The 18,560-nt window shown below is 35.9% G+C and overlaps 1 protein-coding gene across 5 annotated transcripts in view; it reads right to left on the bottom strand.

Annotated features, from left to right (window-relative positions):
* Positions 1–18,560, bottom strand: part of LOC117985706 (homeotic protein antennapedia-like) — a 292,055-nt gene that overhangs the window by 127,467 nt on the left and 146,028 nt on the right. Inside the window, exon 1 of one of the 5 annotated variants that reach the window (XM_034972465.2) lies at positions 415–829. The exons of the other annotated variants lie outside the window; for them this stretch is intronic. The gene's annotated coding sequence lies outside the window, so the exon portion shown is untranslated. Of the gene's footprint in view, positions 1–414; positions 830–18,560 lie in introns of those variants that run through there. 5 annotated transcript variants of the gene reach the window in all.

Here is an 18,560-nt window from a genome sequence, read left to right on the forward strand (position 1 = left end):
AAAGCACATCGCATTCAGCAGGTCTTAGGCACTGCTACATTTTGTTGGTATATTCAAAACAATCGCGAGGCGTTCGATGTACGTTCGGCATTCGTTCGTTCTAAATTTACATTGTTAGGGGCGACACAAACAATTTGTGGATTGCGAGCAGCAAAGTCTTGTCGCCCGGCACTTGAAAAGTGATTTAGGAGACTACTATAATACCTAAATCATTCACCCGTTGTCGGGTTCAGACAACAATCATCTTTCGACAGTCACCAACGTCAGCAAAAAGAGAGTATCCTATACATCAGACTTAAAGTCTGTTTGTTGTTCTTGTACCTGTTATTGTTTTATTTACTTATTTATCACAGATAATTGTTACAGGATTTGGTCGTGATTGTGAGTTCCAGGTGCTCACACTTGAGAACTTACCTAAAATGATTCCAGTAATCTCTAAACGGTATGAAGAGCTATATTGTTGCGGCGACTTAAACTACAATCACAATGAATTCATACAAAACTGACCCTGTATTTATTAAATGGTAATCTATAGCGTTATGTTACAATATTTCAAATATTTTGTACTTTAAAAAATACTAATCTCATCTCTCTACCGAGGATATACAATTTTGTACTAGAAAATTAAAAAGTCGTATAGAACTATCACCGGGGCCGGAGCCGGTGTCGAGAATCACTCGGTCTATATAGTGGTCCAGGTAGGAGGAGGATTTGTCGAACTTATTCAGTTTCGTACGTGGTCGCGCGGCTCACAGCGCGAGCGTCGGCGGCGCGGCGGGACGGGCGCGTGACGGCATCGCGGCGGCGGGCGTCGGGCGGGACTGCTCCCGGCGAGCGGACTGCTGGGCGGGCGGCGCGTCGGCCGCGCGCGGCGCACTGCCGGCCGCCGCCGCGACGCCGCCCCGCCACCCCCGCACGCCAGGGACGCCTGATTAAAAATTCTTACCAAACTTTCTTGCCGGGATAGCATCTTCTCACGCCTTACACGCTTTCTTTTTGCTACAGCCCATTCCAAACTTTCTTCATACCTACTGTTTTGCTAGTTTGGACCACTTTGCATTTTCTGTTCTTTCACACTGTCAAAGCGCTGTCCGACTTAAATCTCATTACCTAATAAAACTTGATTGGAAGACGGAAATTCTTACTCAATTTTTTTACCGGGATAACATATTCTCACGCCTTACACGCATTCTTATTGCTACAGCCAATGTACGAGCCCATATCTTTCTTCATACCTACTGTGTCGCTAGTTTAGACCACTTGTCATTTTTAGTTCTTTCATACTATGGTAGCAACGTTCGATTATTTATGCTTACTTACTAGATGTAGGTATACCTATTAGGTACGTGGTATACATACCTAAAATTTATTTTAAATATCTAAATCTCATGTAGGTATCTATTGAAACCTGATTACTTACCTAAGTATAAATTCTTACCAAACTTTCTTGCCGGGATAGCATCTTCTCCGCCTTACACGCTTTCTTTTTGCTACAGCCCATTCCAAACTTTCTTCATACCTACTGTATTGCTAGTATGGACCCCTCTGTATTTTCAGGTTTTCCCCCACTATTAAGTAAAGTTAAGTGCCATATAATTATCTATAGGTTCATGGTTATTCAAAATTCTACATTATAATATGACGTAGGTATCTATCTAACTTAAAAATTTAAATTGAAAAAAAGCTTAGCTTTGTTTATGCTACATTCAATTTGAAACTTGCTATAATAAAACCGTATACTAAATACGGTTTTATTTATTTGAGGCAGTATTTGAGGGACCTACTCTTGCTCCTTATCTGATTTAGTTTCGTTACAAATCTTTAGATCGGTTGTATTGACTCTACATTTCACACAAATGCACCTCGTATTTAGAAAAGCTATCCAGTAAAGACTGATTAAAATTCTTACAAAACTTTCTTGCTACGATAGCGTTTTCTTTTGCTTTCTTTCTTGTTCAGTACTTTGCTCTCGTAGTCTCTTAACGCTCCATATTCATTACATTACAAAATACGCTAACTTTTAAGTAAAAGCTTTATTGAATTAGGCCTGGTTTCAATGTAAGCAGAGTGGAGCGGAGCAGAGATAAGTACGGTCGACCAATCAAATTCGTAAAAATCACGTCATCTTTTAAAAGTTATTGGTCAACTGAACACATCTCCTTTCCGCTCCGCTTTGGTGAAAACCGGGCCATAGTGTAATTCTAATTTATCAACCTACTTTACGTATTACTGTAGACCAAGCACAATCAGAACGACAACGTTTTGTCGAGGCTTTTTCATAAGCTAAACACTGCAAAAGTCGCGAGGTAGATGTGAGTTGTGAGTTTTGACCCACTGATCGCAAGATCTGACCTGAGACCTGCAACTAACTACGCTACCTAGGCTAGGTAGCGTAGTAAGATGCAGGTAGCTATTATTATTGTACCTTTTAGGGCTCCGTACTACAAAAGGAAAAAGGAACCCTTATAAAATTCACTTCGTTGGCTGTCTGTATGTCTGTACGTCTATTGTGTCGGTCAAAAAAACCTATAGGGTAAGTAGGTACTTCCGGTTGACTTCGCCGTTTTTACACGTAGTAGGTGCGGATGTGTTATGTTTTAGATAGGTAAGTAAGTTCAGTTATAGATTTAAGTAGGTTAATTCCATTACATACACAAGTACGTAACTAATTTAGTTTTAATTAGTTATTTTCGGTGGGTTATGTATTTCTAGTTTGCCGTACAAACTTTTCCATTGATACAGTAGCTATGTGATGCGAGAGAAAACAACGTAAGTATTTGGTGGGTAGGTATATAGAGCGATTGCCCCCACAACTAAGTGGCGGTAGGATTACAAGCGATCCCTATGTGTAGTGAGGACCTGAATATTGGTTTTTTTTGTTGATTAATTTCATGTAATGAGAAAATATAGAGATTCGAAAAGTGAGGTTCATATCTTTGGGAGGAACGAAAACAAATCGGCGCACTATGAGAAGTGAATTTAGAGAAACGTTTCAAAGACGACGGTTGAGTTGGAAAATCTTATGGGTACCTACATAGTAGGTACATAATTATCTAGAATTTTTCAGTGTTTTGCATTTTCTATGTTAAAAATCACTACCCATATTATATATGCGAAAGTATGTTTGTTTATTGGTTTGTCCTTTGACCACGTCCCAACCGAGCAACGGATCGACGTGATTTTTGCATGGGGATAGCTTAAGACCTGGAGAGCGACATAGGCTACTTTTCATCTCGGAAAATCAAAGAGCTTTTTAAAAACCTAAATCCACGCGTACGAAGTCGCAGACATCAGCTGGTCTACAATAAATCTTGATAAAACATGGAAAAACACCGTAACGTCAATCAACATTCAATACCTATCTATGAATACGCCCCGCAGTGGGCTCAAAGGACCCCTCTAATCGCCCCCTCCGCGGAATGCGTGACGACCCACAAATATAATTTAGGTAAAACTTTCTCCCCGCTGTAAATGTCTACTGTTTTTCACTGCATTAACTATGATTTCCTTTTATAAACATATTTTACATGAAACATCAATTAGTGAAATGGAATTTTGGATTCCTTACAAGAAACAAAAGCTTTTAACGGTGTTTAACAATATAAGTGATTTATAGCTTATACTTAAGTTACTTACTTTATATGTGTGATATGACACAAAAATCTGTGAGTATAATCTACGTATCGTTTTTTATTATATTATTTCACCCAAAAGCGCATAAACAACGCGCCAGGTATTAAATATGTCCCATAATATAGCGTATGACTTTTGTAACACGAAATGCATGAGCTTTGCGTATCTGTAGTCTTATAATATCTTTGTTATATACCTACCTATCAATGCATTGTTAATTGAGATACAAAAGCGAATACGTAACTATGTTTGTAAATAAAATAAAATAAAATAACGTTAGATAAGGTCGTATAATAATAGATAGTAAATCAAACAGCGAGACAGAGCTATGCAAAAGCTATCCAAATGCCATTAGCGGAATAACATAGCGAGGCATAGAGTTCAAGCTGCAAAACTGTCCACGGTTTGTCCCTCGCAAAATCGCGACACACTTTTTAATTTATTTCGTCCACAAAAAGCGTTTTGCTGTTTTATTTTCATTTCAACGGCGACTTGCGCTGTAGCGGGATCTCTATTTTTATTTATTCCACTCTCCGTTTTTTTGCTCTCTTTTCAATTTTGTCCCGATCGACGCAGGCCCAAGCGGAACGGAGACGGGACTCATTTTAAATTGAATCAGTCTCCTTTGCGTTTTTCTTTATTGTTCCTATGTAACAATTCTAATTGGTAATATTTGCATATTACCCGCTATTGTTCTTTTTAACTAATTTGTTGTAACATGTCAGACCATGTAACGGGAGTTTTTGTGTAAAGTTAGTTCTGTAATTTAATAGGTACACGAAAAACTACATTTTATTCCAGGTTATTACCGTACCGTTACCTACCTGACGTAAATAATTCTAAATGCAAATTATCAAAATTATGTGAAATAAATTTAATTAAATTGCGTGTTTTTTTAATAAATTAGTAGGTAGGTATGTGAGAAGAAGCGGCCAGTACTACTTACCTAGTATAATTTACAAAATATATATAGGTAATACATATTATATGTAATTATATTGTAAGTAAGTATTCTATTTAATATGTTATAGGGTTAATTCAACAGCCAGTCAGTAAACGCAGCCTGTTAGTTACAGGTAATTCATATATTTGGATAAAAATATTACATTAGGTATATTTAATGCTATTTATAACCCTGGCACGGGTGACCAGTCTTTGAAGCACACTCGAAGGTGTCAAAAAGGTGCGTAGACCCTGTGCCAAAAAAAAATCAAAATCGGTTCATTCTTTAGGAGCTACGATACCATAGATAGATATACAGATACACACGTCAAACTTAAACACCCTACTTTTTGGATCGGGGGTTATAACAATTGTATGAGCTTTGCCCACCTATAGTTTAGAATATCTTTGGCTATTTATTTATACACGGTGAAGTCTTAGTGGTTGTCTTCCCGCGGCAGAACGATTTGCCCTCAGTAGTACTATCAAAATTTTGAGTTAAACTTAAAAAGTAAAAATGTTTTTGTTTTGAAATAATTTAAAAAAATCATCAACTCGACAGTGTGCTCGACTATAGTAACTCACTAGACCTAATGTGAATAGTAGGTAGGTACCTACATCTTCTCGAACCGCGCTGCCAATAAAGTGAAAAAGTGTAGAGCAAAATAAACTCTCGCGCGTAATGATACGGCATAAACTAGCCTGCACGCACGCGGTACTACTATTGGTTCGAGGTCTCATTCGATTTTTGTTTTTCTCGATTGTAAATTTGACATTTTTGACTCTAATAATTTTTTATATTTATAAATAGATTGTAATACCACGACAAAATCGGGAAAACAACCATCAAAACTTCAGCGTATATATTTAATTTGTACAAATCGAAACAGTAGCGAAAATATCATCGACATTGTCTGGGCGACATACCTAATGAATATGTATTCGGCAGGTGTATGGACATGATGTGCCAACGATTTTTGTGGCGAACATCGATATAATATAGATAGCTTGTCGATATACGTGCACGATATCCCTATTGAAAGCGATTATTAGTTAATATGCTTATGTTTTTGGATAAAATAAAAATATGATATACGTAATATGATTAATGTTAAATAACAAAGCGACAAGGTAAATTATTATTAAAAGGAAAATAATATGTTCAATAATGTATTTATAGTTTTTGCTTTGTCATTAAAACCCTACATTTATTTGTAAACTATAACTAACTAACTTCATCCGCGTAAGTTACGGTAGTGGCGAATGCTCGTATGGCGTAGGTATGCCTAACATCTGCCTTCAACGACGTTGCTTTATGATGACCACGACCAGAGCGGTCGTGATCACCATCTACTTTTTTTGTCTATACATTTAGGCAAAAATGTAGTAGGTATATTTTATTATTTTTAGGGTTCCGTACCTCAAGGAAAAAGGTACGTACCTACCCTCTTATAGGATCACTTCGTTGTCTGTCTCTGTCGTGTCTGTCAAGACTAGGGGAATCGAAATCGACGACCTCCCTGGCGCAGTGGTGAGCGCTGTGGTCTTAATAGTGGGAGGTCCCGGGTTCGATTCATGGAAGGGGTTTGGAATTTTATAATTTCTAAATTTCTGGTCTGGTCTGGTGGGAGGCTTCGGCCGTGGCTAGTTACCACCCTACCGGCAAAGCCGTGCCGCCAAGCGATTTAGCGTTCCGGTACGATGTCGTGTAGAAACCAAAGGGGTATGGGTTTAATAAAAACTGCCATAAGTACCCCTTCCAGGTTAGCCCGCTATCATCTTAGACTGCATCATCACTTACCACCAGGTGAGATTGCAGTCAAGGGCTATAACTTGTATCTGAATAAAAAAAGAAAAAAAGAAAATCTATAGGGTAGGTAGGTACTTCTCGTTGACGTCGTGGGAATCATGAAAGGCAGGTAGTAAATTCTTATAATATACAAGAAACTCCGAAAACTGTGAAATTGTTAACTGTGAACATTACAAAAACAACTAAAAAGTGTTAGACATTTTATATACGCGCGATGGTACGAAAACCTCCGTGTGCGAGTATGACTCGCACTTGAACCGTTTCTTTACCGGTTTACAAAAATCGTATGAAAATCATTCCCCAACAACATTTTCCCATTCATACCTATACTTCTTTCCCGTTCAACACATTGTACGCCTCTATACAAACAGCTAGCAATCTTGAATCAGAACATAAGAGCCAATAAATCTAATGGATCATTCCCCTGTCGTCGGTACAATCGGCTCTTACAATTAATTACGGAACTTGTCTAACGCTTCACAGGCGAAACGGTACCAAAGTAACTGTAAAATAGCCATTTATATGAAAGCTAGCTTCTGCTCGCGACTACGTCCGCGTGGACTACACAAATTTCAAACCCTTATTTCACCCCCTAGGGGTGAATTTTCAAAATCCTTTCTTAGCGGATGCCTACGTCATAATAGCTATCTGCATGCCAAATTTCAGCCCGATCCGTCCAGTAGTTTGAGCTGTGCGTTGATAGATCAGTCAGTCAGTCAGTCACGTTTGCCTTTTATATATTTAGATTTCGTCATCATAAAACGCATTTTTTTGTCTTGGCCATCCTTAAAGTAACTAACACTTTTATGATATTTCACCTCTTTATAATAAGAACATAATTATCAACTTAACTTCTTTACGTAGGTAGATACCTACTACTTTGCCTCAAACCCCTATACCAATTTTTATTTATAACCTCAACAAGCTGATGGCCGCGACTTCATTCGCGTGGAATTAGGTTTTGTAAAATCCCCTGGGAACTCTTTGATTTTCCGGGATAAAAAGTAGCCTATGTCACTCTCCAGGTCTTTATCTATACCCATGCAAATAAATCACGTCAATCTGTTGCACCGTTGCGACGTGATTGAAGGACAAACCAATAAACCAACAAACCAACAAACAAACACACTTTCGCATTTATAATAAGGGTACTGATAACGAAACAGTATAAGGGATGATTCACATCAAAAGGTGCTGGGTACGAATCGTGTCGCGCACTTCTTATTTTTTTTTTTTTCAAAACACAGTAGGTACCTATTGGATTTGGTATTTCGATCACGCGCCTACTTAGTACCACTTACCTAGTCCATCTAAGGTTCTAAGCATCACGTATGAAACGAACAATCGAATCAATAAATAAAAAAAAACAAAAAAATCGACTAAATCTAACCTGATTGTAATTGATAAACTGTTTTAGTATGTAACCAAATAGGCATTGTAACACCTACCTACTCTGCGGTCCCGATCGGTCATATTTTACACTCCGGAATTCCTTTTCATCCAGTGACGTCAGGCGTAAGCCACAGATAAAATTTATTTCATATAGAGTCAATAAAATATTAATCATCTACCTATAACAAATATAATACCGGAGATTTTGCCTGTTCTGTTGTATAAAGTGGTCTGTGTATGTGTTGTGTGTTTGGTGTGTGTTAAGTTTTTTAACTATGCTTACTTCTTATTTTAGTGCTTTCTCACCTATTTCTTTATCTTGGTTCTTATTTTATTGTTAAACAAATAAACCATATTTTATGGATTGGTTCATTTTATTATTTATTTTTTTCATTTAAAAATCATTATCTGATTAGCAAAGAATTTTTAAAATTATCCTCTTCAACATTATATGGCAAAAAATAATTACCTACCTTTTATTTGGTAAAAACTTGTTATAAAGACATCGTGATCGTTTTGAAAAAAGTTACGATATATTAATGACTAATGATAAGCAGTTGTTAAGAGAAGTATTAATTAAGTCTTATCGAAGGTTGTAAACGTTGGTAATTACGTCGTACAGTTTTGTATCCCGTTGAAGATGTTATATTTTAATGGTACGATAAGTGATATACCTATTGAATGTAAAATGAATAAGCATTTATAAGGTAAATTAGAGTAGGATTTAATAATATTTTACGACTATGATAAAATCACCCAACCTAAAGGAGTGAAATGGGGGTTGGAAGGTTATATGTGTTATTCGGTGCTGGTGCAGGGTGCGCGTCCTGATGTTATAATGTTTGTTTCTGAAAAAAAAATGCCATTTGTTTCCTGTAGGCCACGCGGGCGAAGCCGCGGGCAGAAGCTAGTACAATATAATATGCCTACCTACCTATCAAATAATAGCGGTAGTTTATGGGGCTAGAATTAACTATTAATTAGAATAATTTTCAAAAAATCACGGTTTTTAAGCGAATATGTAGTCACAATGCGTAAACGACAAATATTTTTCAATTTTTTAACATAAAAAATATTTTCCCGCCGAAATTATTATATATTTATGTTAAAAAATTGAAAAAATATTTGTTATTTATGCCTTGTGACTTTATTAATCGCTTTCCGTACAGCGTGACGTTAATAAATTATTAATTATGTTAAAAACAAATATTTTTTGACATATTTTTATTAATTTTATACATGATTTTTTAAGATTAATCTCTTTGATAATGAATTCTAGTCCCAACTACCGCTATAAAAAAAATCACGTCATTTTATTACTACAGTCAAAGATTGGAAAGAAAAATATTATGCAAATGGAACCAAAAAAAATGCAGCTAGGTATTTTATTACGCCTTCAATGTTTATAGGTGTTTAAAATAAAATACATATATTATATTAAAATAAGTCTGAAAGAGATGAGCATAGATAAATATTTACTTTTTATTCTCGTTTATTCAATAGATATGTTAATGAAGTTAACGAAAATATTGAACAAATCAAAACACCCGGAATTTATCACTCACGATAATTATGTCAGAAAGATCGGTGGCTGACATTTATTGGTACGATAAAGCGCGCAAAATCCCAGATAAAATCGAGACATCGGTAAATTTTTCTTTTAAATTAATTTTGTGGCGCAGATTTCACCATTTAAACTGGTTTAACTGATTTGTATTTCCTCTGGCATTCCGCTTGGTATCATTCCCACGCTTGCTCATCGAAACGCATGGAGTTGTAAGACGACCAAACTGTAAGGAATATTACCAACATACCTATAGCATGAAATATCTAGAACAAAGCAACAGGTCTAATATTATCTCTGGGATTCTTCGCCTTTCATAAATTAGCGTCAATTTTATTCATCGGTTCACTTGTTACTTTTGTCAGTATCAATTAAAAAGGTAGGTACATATCTTCTGCATATTTTAAAAGACTAAGTACTTATCATCTCAATCATTTCTCTAGAAACTTCATTAAAAATTAAAATATCACTAACTCTACTTATAATAATTGATTTTTTATGTGGTCTTTACGTGTAAACCGAAAATGTAAGCAGCTTATTTTTGATTTTTCGTTTCGGATTGCTTAAATAGACTGTGATTTATGAACGGACGAAGTGCTATTTCTGTCGGACGAGTTCGAAGAGATTTATATGAATTTGTAACACAACCCAGGACAGAAGTCGAAGGAAATTTTAATTGGATTACTCGTATTAACTTATTCTAGGCTATTGTCATCTCTGATTACCGTGTAACTGTAATTGAAATTTATATTCAATCAATAATATTTTTAGGGTCCCGTACGTCTGAATGAAAAAAACGGAACTCTTATAGGATCACTCGTGTGTCTGTCTGTCTGTCCGTAGGTCACAGGCACTTGCTCCGAATCTACGTCGTTTGGTGAACATAGAATTTCTGTGACCGAAACAGGACGTAATAACGTTAATAAATTATATTTTCCGGGGACGCTTTTGGAGGGTAATTTGAAAATTAAAAAAAATACATAATTATTCCAATGAAAGGGCTTGTTATGAGAGTCTCAATTAACATATTTTTTTAATAATTTATTTATGGCATCATCTCCAAGGTTATTGAACTAGACTAGGTAGATATAAATATCTACCTACTTTGGCAGATGTTCAATTATTTTTATTAATAATTTTGATTTATTGTAAATTCGAAATTAACACAAACAACTAACATTGGAGAATGAAACAAATTAAGTAAGTAGGTAGGTATATCCGAAAAAATATTGTTAAAAAATTTCTATTCTATAATACGGTTCTAATACCAAAATATTTGCTTTGCATGTGTGCCTACATAATATCTAATTAGTGTACTCAGTTTACTATGAACTATAGTAGATATAGGTACATATAGTATCTGGTATATGGTAGGTAAATAATATTTTGTTGTAAGTAAGAGTTGTTTGTCTTGTTCTCTGGACTAAATAACAAAAAAGTTTGTTGTAACCTTATTATATTAGTAGGTATACCGATTGTTAGAGATAGCTCATATATCTTGTGCATACACACATATTTCCCAACTAAAACAATTAGTTCACTCGAGTGCTACCAGAAGTGAACCTATTTCTTTTCTGTTCGTTTTCGCTCCCTTGCACTTCTTCCGGACCCGAAAGGAAAAAGATTTACGTCAGCCATGTTTGAACATCGCTAGTGGATTTTCTATAGCAACCTTAGCAGATACCTACTTACCCTTAATTTTTACATATTGCGGATAGGTAGGTATTGGGCCGCGTAGGTCCCTAATAATATCAGTGATTCTTCTTTTATAACTGTACCAAAAATTTATAAAAATAAAAAGTGGTCAGGGAAGCACTTACCACTAGAAAAGATCTCTACCACTCTACCAGTGACCCTTGGCAGTGGGAGAAGTTGTAAAAAAAAGAATAGAAAAATAGAAGGTACGGTAGAGTATGTAAAAATGTTTTTTCATGCAGGTAATTAACTGTACCTAGTGTTAAATAGGTAAGGAGATTCGAATATTAATATTCATATTCATACCACTAATACTTTCAATGCAAAAAGTGTGACTGTGTTTGACATTTTCACAGCTCAACCACTGAACCGATTTTGATGAAGTCAAGAACACAGAAATAGTTCGCATCCTGTAGCCGTCTAGGAAACTAGCAGGATGTAAGCTACTATACTATATATAAAGACATATTCCACACAGACGAAGTAGCGGGCAGCAGCTTATTTAGATTTTTTTTAATCTGTAGGTTTATTCGATCATGTATTTATCTACCTCCAGTAGTAGACCGTGCTACTATATTGTTAGGTATACCTACTCTGTGCTTCAGTGATCAGTTGATCATATTCATCAAATTGTTAATGTATAAAGAATGGGTATAAAATTATTGTAAGTACTTAATATGTACCTATCTGTATCTACAGAATAACCACATTCCGTGTATAAAACTAGGAGGAGCATCCAAAAATGCGCGAGACAATACCAAAGGATCGTTTAAAACAAAATAAATTTGGAAGTCGTATAAAGCTTTCGACACTCACCGACATTCACTGAATCCGACTCGCGGCGTAAATCACAAAGTTTAGAAAAAAACCGAAAAAATAAAGAACTCACATGGAAGTTCAAAAATATCAGCCGTGAATATAATTATAGGAGAGAACACCCGCTGGTTTCCGGCCTTATATATGCTTCTACTATTGTAAAAACGGTCTAAACTCGACATATTTTAGCGATATATGTAATTTGCTTGGTCTAAACCTATTTAACATAGGTAGGTACCTAAGATATTCTACGTTACTAAGATGAATTAATAAATAGTAATTGGCAAAGTAGACTGTTAATAACTTTTCTTTACTTATTCCCTATAGCGTGGAAATTAAAAAAAATGCGTTATACCTTGTATCTATACATTATGAATGGAACCTTTGTGCAGAATATCAGCTTTCTGTATCCAAGGGCTTAGCGTTGATGAGTCAGCCAGTGAGTGAGTCAAGACTTTTCTTTTTATTATGTACTTACCTAAAATTAAAATAAATTGTTCGTTAGGTACAGTAACACTAGTAGGGGCCACAGGCCCTCGGTTTATAAATAAAAGATCACTCTAAAGTCCTACCTGGCGGGTGACTTTTGTGAATTGCAAATATCAACTGTCTAAAATAGAATTACCTATGATAAAGTGCCGGACCATAAAAAAGTGTTGCCAGTTTAATCAGTTGCAAACTTGAACAAAATTTTGTGAATAATATTTTTTTGGTATTTTATATGCAAGGTTTTCCTCTGCGAGCGATTCTAAACAATAGTTCCGACTGCGATAGTATCTCGGTTAATTAAAATGATAATTATTAGTAGGAAGCGAACCCGAAGCTGTTCGTACGTAGGCGCTTCGCCTCGGTCGTAAATTTTTTTACGCCCGCACAGGTTAGCTTACGAAACCGGGTATTTTTTAGACGTTAGGAATATATTTTATAGTTCAATGACCAGTCGTGTTTTCTTTAAAATGTGTGTCTCAATTATAATGAAAACATAAAGATTAATGCTCTAGCCTCTATGTAGCACTGAAACCATGGCCAACATAACTAACTATAGGTAGTTACCTACCTATCAGTATCTGTAGGTATACCTATCTAACTGTTTTTTTAAGAAGGTTGATTAGGATATTTAGAAAGAGTGAACTTATGTAGAGATAAGTTAGTCTTGACTTATCTTTAGCACCGTGGCTTTCTACTATTACTACATGAAATAAATATTTCCTATTCCTTTATTAAATGTCGGAGATGCATTAGTTTAAGCCATACTAGTTTCTAAATACATTGCACAGCTAATAGATAATACATTATTGACAGAATATTATCTTCAGAAGGTTTCAGTAGGTAGGTATCACATTACAACTTAGGTAGGTACTAGGTACATACTAAATAAACGTACATATTCGTAGTCTTATATATGTATATTGTGTGAGCAGGAAGGTAATAAAATGCATAATCTTCTTAATGAACAGCTTTACATAATTTAAATTAACTAGACTAATTAGATATTTTACAACACATAATTTGAACCTCTGTACAAAATTATACTAAGCTGTTTTAAAATTGCTAGTTGCATGATGATGATGAAAAACCGGCTAAGTGAGAGTCTGGCTCGTCCACCGACGTTTCCGTAACTCGGAAAGAAACATATTATTATATTATGTACCTAGACTAAATACCTAGTAGGGAAATAGTTAGATTACTTGTTTGGTTAAACTAATTTACCGTCTGAAAAACAGTCTGTCTATCAAAAAACCTAGAGGGTACTTCCCGTTGACCTAGAATCATGAAATTTTGCAGGTAGGTAGGTCTTTAAGCACACCGAAAACTGAGTTTGTGGTTACATCACGAAAAAAAAATCAAAATTTGTTTATGAACAAATAGTTAGTATTTCCAACTTTGAAAGTAAGATTACTTATACCAAGTGGGGTATCATATTTAAGTGGTAATTTAGGGGTATTTATTTACCACTCTTACCTGTTGGTACATTCTAAAACAGCTTCTAAATGCCTCGTAGCTTAAGTTTTAAGTTTGCGTAATAATTATCACCACTATATCTTAGAAATCCAACATCTGACCATCAAAAAGAGTTATTTATTACCTATTTTGAATAAATCATTTGACTTTGACTTTGACTTACACTTGAAACGTATTACTATTTATTTTTATGCGAAATAGTTTTCGATTCATCGTACAAAATGTCGAAAAAATACGACTGTAGTACGGAACTCTCGGTGCGCGAGTCTGACTCGCACTTGGCCGGTTTTTTAATTTTTATAGCGACCATTTTGAATTTTTTATTACTTATTTGTTGTTATTCCTAGCGGCAATTGAAATATCTACACGCACGACGCACGTAGGTATGATCCTAACACCGAAATGAATTGTTTTCCCCAGAAAAAGAAAACAAAAGATTTGTTTTCAAACACAGTTAAAGCTTTACTTTTGAACGTCCTTGAACAATCACAAGGGATTAAAATCAAGTAAACGAAAAGTTTCTCCTTTTTTCCAAAGCAGGCATTTTAAAAACATTTGCTAAAAGCTTCGCGAGTTCTAAAGAAAACCCTCCCCGAGTTTGGACGACGTTAAAAGCAATAGACTTTAGGTTCCTTGAGACTAAAGTTAAATATCCATTTAAATCTTCGACGCCGGGGACGCCTCGCGGGAATACAGCGATGCAGCTGAGAAAAGCGCTTCACGAAAATTCAGCCTGAGTTTTAGATTGTGTAACGTTAAATGTATTGTAGATTGTAGATATACATTTTAAAGAAGGTTTTGTACCTACTCATTATTATTAATCCATTATCGTGATAATGACTGATTTGAGTTTAATCAAATTAAATAAAACAATTGAACTTAACTCAGGATTTATAAACTAAACGTAGAACACTCATACCTACGTAGGGACTGTATAGTCCGCGACAGGTTGAGATGGCAATCGGGGTATCGGGCGGGGGGACGCCTCGCACACCCGCACGTCACCACGCTCTCCCGCACCAAATTAGCGCATGGGCTGTACGGGTGTGCGGGGCGTTCCCTTCCCGTTTGAGATTTTTACCTGTCGCGTACCTACTATAATTGTAACATTATAAATGCAAAAGTGTGTGTCTATCTGTCTGTCTAGACTATATATCTAATTATCGTTTTACAGCTCATCCGTTAATCGAGTCAGCCAAATGAAATTTCGGCTTTGGACTAAGAATTTAGACACTATAGATTGGCCTGAAATCTCGTTAGGCAGAAGCCGATAGAAGTTTAGGCTTTGGACCAAGCGGTCTGGGCATTTCTAAGGATTACCTAGGCCAATCGTGATTTGCCAGCATTTCAGCCTTGGACTATAGCATAGGTATGTACATATAAAAAAGAATAACCTGACTGGCTCACATCAAGTACTTACCTATAGCTTAAACACTTTGATGGTTGGTTCTTTCGTAGACCTTGAGGGTCTACGGACTACGATATAGAGAGAACCTGCATGCAAGACCTACCTAAGATAGTATTTCGAGAAATCCCAACAGGATCTTTAAAAGAATATAAAAACACACAAACTTAGTCGCGAAAAAGCTATGACCTTGCTATATTAGGGACTAACATTTGATATAATATGTAAGTAGGTGTTTCTAGAAAAGTTCCTAAACTTATCTTTAGAATTGGTAACTAGACACTTGACTATATTTACTCCTATGGTTTATGGATAAGGTATGTACACAAATGTAGGTTCTAATGTGATGCTCTTATTGATGATATTCATCATAATCATAGTTACCATTTCACACCATAGACTAATCCCTAAAAAATATAATAGTAGCAAATTTTCCAACAATGTCGAGACCACAAATCCTTCAAAATAACACCGATCGGCTAAGAAAGCGCATGAAGCGACACAACGATACTTTTACCTCCAGTACATAGCTTCGTCGACGACGGCACTAAATCAATACGAGCCATCACGCCCCCCTCCCCTCCCCCCACCCCACTTCGAGCCGCTTTCCCGCCGAAAGCACCACCCTTGAAAAGCTCGTAGCTGAGCTCCTACTTCTGTTCGGCTTTGTGGAGGTGTAGCACGGGCGAAGCGTCTTGGGATTTGTTCCGCGATTGACAGTTCGCAATTTAGGTTACGTTCTGCCACAAAGCATTATTATAGTCGAATGACTGTCAATTTTTCATATATGCTTGGATTCAGAAATGAATATTAGCTCTCTTGTTGTTGGTTTTTGACTTCATAAGTAGGTATTACTACTTGTGAAAATAAAATTTGTAATATTTGAGTTCTGCTCTAATAGATATAGCACGCGATGGGTCGAAATGGCAATCAGAAAGGGAACCCACACACCCGCACAGCTCCCACGCTAATCCGCTGCGGGCGAGCACTTGACGTGCGGGCATAGACTTAGGTATATATATTATATATTACCTACTTACTTGTTTGGGGCGTCCCTCAGCCTCATACCCCGATTGCCCTCTCGACCTGCTACGGACTGTAGGTACCTACATGTTAATTTAATTACATTAACGCTTGATGCAATTAAATTATTGCATTAATTAATTAAATGTTTTATTAAACTTAGATTAGATTCCGCTGTTTCAAAATTCCTTTGACACTCCAAAATCTCTTTATGATTCCCCAATTGATTTAGAAAGCAGATTCTTCAGAGAGGAAGCTGGTAATATTTCAGTACCTAGTCGTTAAACAGCACTACAAATTATGAATACTTAATTATTAAGGTCCCATTATGCAGCTTAAACACAAAAATGTACCTAATTACCCTAGAAATAAACAAAATCAAGACTGCATGACAAAGTAAAAAATACTTAAATTAAAAAACTCAAATTAAAATAATTTGCACCCAGTGACACATTCCATATTATGCATTTTAATAAACTACCGTTTATGTGTAAACAAACAATTAATTTAAAACGTGTTTTTATGTGGATTAATTAATTATAATCCCGTTAAAGCATTAAAGCTGCGCAGTCGAACTATAATTATCCGTAATGTTTCTACTAAACGCTTGTATAAATCAAACACGCGAAGCTATTGTTCGATTCGCGTAAAGATTGATAATGTTGTATTCAAGTGTGACCGAGATAGATAATATTCATGTGGTTCTACTCATAAATTTATTATGCCTAAGTAAAATTTTCAGGTTAAATCGCACGAAACTAAGAATTTAAACCCGTACTAAGACCCAGAGAGTTGTCGATCTCACTAGAGGCAATAAACTCAAACTCAAAACTCAAATTATTTATTCAGAATAGGTAAAATTTTACGCTTACTGATGCTAAAAAATTTAATTTGTAAGATGATATAGTGGTGATAATTAATACGTACTTAAAACTAAAGCTACGAGGGTTCTAAACGCGCCCAGGTCTGAGAAGAGCCCACAACAAACTCAGCCGGGAAAATCCAACATATATACCTAATATAGCACTTTATCTGTTGACTTTTAGTCTTGTCATTGTTACATTGCCACAAGAAGCAGAAAGAGTGTAAACTTACAGAGTAACTAACGGACCGTAGCCTATAACGGTCAAAGACGTAGGTACAGGGCGCGATACCTACCTAGAGAGCGATTAGGTTCGAAAATCGAATACTGCGGGTTCTACAATTTTATAGTAAAAACGGTTTTAACACCAATGTACTGAATAACATAGTTAAATAATAAAGCACGATAGGTCCGTCCGATTGGGCGAATCTTTCCTGTTCTAGGTAGGTAGATATATATCTATATGTCGACTCTCCCTAACTTCGCCTCTAATTTATTATTTATAGGGATTAACTGTGCAATTTTAAGTATACTTAATTTAAAAAATGTAGTTTTGTAATACTTTCAAAATGAAAAACGTTATTTATCCGACGAGTATTTTTTAAAATTCAATATATTTTAAAAATGGAACGTGCCCATTCGGATCAACGCGCCAAGCAACAATAAAATAAACGAAGGACAAATATAATAAATCTCGCAGAGAAGCGAGGGGGTGATGGCGACTTCCTCATTCGATATTTGAATTTAATTTAGCGTTCGTGTCGTCCCTTCGATACCCAATTTTTTTTAAATTACGTATTATGTGGATTACTTTGCAAAAGCTGGCAAAAACGTTCTCACATTATGCCGCACCGTAAGTTCCTACTTACTAATACATTAACTGTGCCTTGATTTTGTACAAGTAGACCTATGTTATGCAGAATGCAGCGATTTATAGAAATCTTACCGAAATTCAATTTTCTTGATATTTTTTTTTTTTATTAGGGATATCCACAATAAGAATTAGGGACGACATCAGTCAAATCCTACGAGACAAAAAGACCCGTCCTTTAGTTTGGCTCGTCTTGGCGGGGGCACTGCCGTGCCCCCTGGTTGAGTTTTGGTAGATTTGTTTTTCTACAAGTAACAAGTCCATGGCATTAAATTGATAACCTACCTCAGATTAGAGATATTAGATTGTGGATACTTAAATCGGTTGAGTGAAAATTTGTAATCATATTTTTACTTTTAACACTAGGTATGTCTAATAGTCGCGCATTGATTTGAAAGCTCAGCAAAGTTCGGCAATTTCTGCAGTCGTATCTTGTGCATTCAATATAAACTGGCGTGTTTCCACTTGAGACCGTCATTAGCAATAACAATAGGGTTACATTCGCCATGTCACGTAAACAATAGGGGTAATAAACCAAACATTCATTTCACCCATTAATTTTTGAAGGAGCCGGTTCAACCTTAT

The sequence above is a fragment of the Maniola hyperantus genome, chromosome 10 (assembly GCF_902806685.2).
Source record: "Maniola hyperantus chromosome 10, iAphHyp1.2, whole genome shotgun sequence".
In the NCBI taxonomy this organism is placed as follows: Eukaryota; Metazoa; Arthropoda; class Insecta; order Lepidoptera; family Nymphalidae; genus Maniola; species Maniola hyperantus.